The sequence below is a fragment of the Musca vetustissima genome, unplaced genomic scaffold (genome assembly GCF_032173495.1).
Source record: "Musca vetustissima isolate MV318-11 ecotype Yass unplaced genomic scaffold, APGP_CSIRO_Mvet_v1 utg4378, whole genome shotgun sequence".
In the NCBI taxonomy this organism is placed as follows: Eukaryota; Metazoa; Arthropoda; class Insecta; order Diptera; family Muscidae; genus Musca; species Musca vetustissima.
Window position 1 is genome coordinate 202,006 of NW_026887069.1, and position 2,804 is coordinate 204,809.

Consider the following 2,804-nt stretch of genomic DNA (forward strand, 5'->3'; position numbering starts at 1 on the left):
GCACTACTCCCAAAAATGGGCGAATTTAAATATATTTTGGGAGGGAGATTTGTTACCAAATACGACTAAAAATAGCAAATTGCAGCAAATTCGGTTGAAAAGGCGATCAAAACCCTCAAACTACTGAATAATTACGGTACCGTTATATGAGGGCTATTCGAAAAAATGGAGATTAGTGGCTAATGAAAAAGCAGTGTCCAAAATACCGAAAATTGTGGAGTAACGTTATATGGTGTCTACCAGGAAAAATGGACCTATATTTATATTTTTAGTGGAGAAATGTTGTACCCAATAAGAACCGATTGTACCAAATTTCAACGAATTCGGTTGAAAAGCGAGCTCCCTTATATGGTGGCTATGCCTAAACGTGGACCGATATAGGGCATCTTCGAACTTGACCTGCTACAGACAAAAGACAACTCTATGCAAAATTTTGGCGATCTATCCCAATATGAAGTATACTTTATAGGGTCGGAAATGATGAATTACATACGGTATAACAAACTTAAACCCTGACATACTTCGGTGGACGCTACACCAAATATGGACGAATCGAGGTAGGCCCATAGTTATTATCGCATAGCCCCATAAAAATCGCATGTGTCAAATCGCATGTTCCTAGTGGACAGTTGATATCTCCATGATGAGAAATTACGTGACCAGTAAATGTCTCTTGCAATAATTTGTGTCAAGTCATTGCATTTCTTGTGTACAGTGTACAATTGCAAAAAGATTGGTGAAAAATAGAGTAAATATGGAGACTTTACTGCCAGAAAAGGAAGTGTTGTTCGACTTCAAATTGAAAGATGAACAGCGCAATCTAAAGAAAGAATATTTACATGCCCAGGAAGAGGTTAAACGCATTCAATCTGTATCTTTGGTAATTGGTCAGTTTTTGGAAGCTGTTGGCCAAAATACTGGTATTGTTGGGTCCACACCTGGTTCAAATTATTATGTTCGCATTCTTTCTACCATTGACCGTGAATTGCTGAAGCCCTCAGCATCAGTTTCCCTTCACAAGCACATTAACGCCTTGGTCGATGTCTTACCACCAGAAGCTGACAGCTCAATTTCTATGTTACAACCCGATGAAAAACCTGATGTTAGTTACGCTAATATTGGTGTTATGGATCATTTATTCGAGTTGTCGGATCAGAATTGTGCAGAAATACCTTGGCGAAGGTCCTCGTATGGTCCGCGATGTTTTCCGTCTCGCTAAAGAAAACGCTCCAGCTATAATATTTTTTGACTAAATCGATGCCATAGCCACAAAACGTTTTGACGCTCAGACTGGTGCTGATCGTGAAGTACAACGTATTTTGCTCGAGTTGCTAAATCAAATGGACGGTTTTGATCAAACTACAAATGTTAAGGTTATTATGGGCACAAATCGTGCAGATACTCTAGATCCAGCTTTACTCCGTCCCGGACGTTTGGATAGAATGATTGAATTCCCATTGCCGGATAGACGTCAAAAACGTTTGGTATTCTCTACGATCACGTCTAAGATGAACCTCAGCGAAGATGTAGATCTGGAAGAATTTGTAGCTCGACCTGATAAAATTTCGGGTGCTGATATTAATGCCATCTGCCAAGAAGCTGGTATGCATGCCGTTAGAGAAAATCGTTATATCGTTTTATCGAAAGATTTCGAGAAGGGCTATAAGAATAATATTAAAAAGGATGAACAAGAACACGAATTCTACAAATAGTTATTTAAATATATGTTTCGCAATATACTTATAATCGATTTATATCTATCTATCTATATATATAAAAATGAATTGCTGTTCGTTAGTCTCGCTAAAACTCGAAAACGGCTGAACGGATTTTTCTAATCTTAGTCTTGAAATGTTCGTGGAGCTTCAGGGAAGGTTTAAAAGGTGAGAAAATTTTGAAAATCGCGAAAAATTTGCAAAAAATTTTATGAATCATATTTGCATTTCCGCGACTTTAATATCCAGCTATATGAATTGCACCACGTCATATATGTTATTTTGAGATATTTTGGTACAAAATTGATGGTGGATCATTCCTAGAAGCCTTCATTTGTCAATTATTGAAAAATTTCAAAATGTTTTTTTTTTCAATTGAATTGACATTGTATTGAAACTATTTTATGTGAGAATAAAAAAGTAATTGAGAAGGATATCGTTGAATGTACACGTTGTCCATAAATTGTACGTGAATTTTGGGCCAATCGCAAGGATGAAAATCAGAAGATATTCGGAATAGATTTGTGATTCTAACTTACAGACCTTGATTATTTTTCTTAAAAATTCCTTAAAGTACCTAAAATGCTGCTATGCCACGGAAAATATCCAATCAGGTGGTTATACGCCTAATCGCTGGTCAATGTTCTTGAACTTATAAACACAACACCTCGAATATATCCAAAAATGTGTATCACAGAGAAAACTAATTTACAATTATATTTTCTTGGCAAATTTATATCACTAATCTCAAATGGAAAGAGATCAACTATCAAACAACAGCAAACTTAAAAAACTCCGCCAAAAACATTTATTATAAAAATTGAAGATGTAACTATAAAATTACAAATACCTCAATATGTCAACTACCGATATATACAGCATTATGTGGTACTACGTTGTTCGTTCTTTGAAAAAATAATGTTCAAAATTACAGACACTCAGGTTGTAAAACGGTTAAGAACTTTAACATACCGAAAATTAAACGGGAAACATGTGTGGCGTCTTTTAAAAATGTTAAGCTATAGTGCACAATTTCTGGGAATAAGTTTTTCATTCACAGGAATCCGTTATGTCAAACTCTAAAGGAAA

The 2,804-nt window shown here is 35.6% G+C and overlaps 1 pseudogene; it reads left to right on the plus strand.

Annotated features, from left to right (window-relative positions):
• The first annotated feature begins 754 nt into the window (after positions 1–754).
• LOC133334559 (26S proteasome regulatory subunit 6B-like) lies at positions 755–1,722 on the plus strand (annotated as a pseudogene).
• The last annotated feature ends 1,082 nt before the right edge of the window (positions 1,723–2,804 follow it).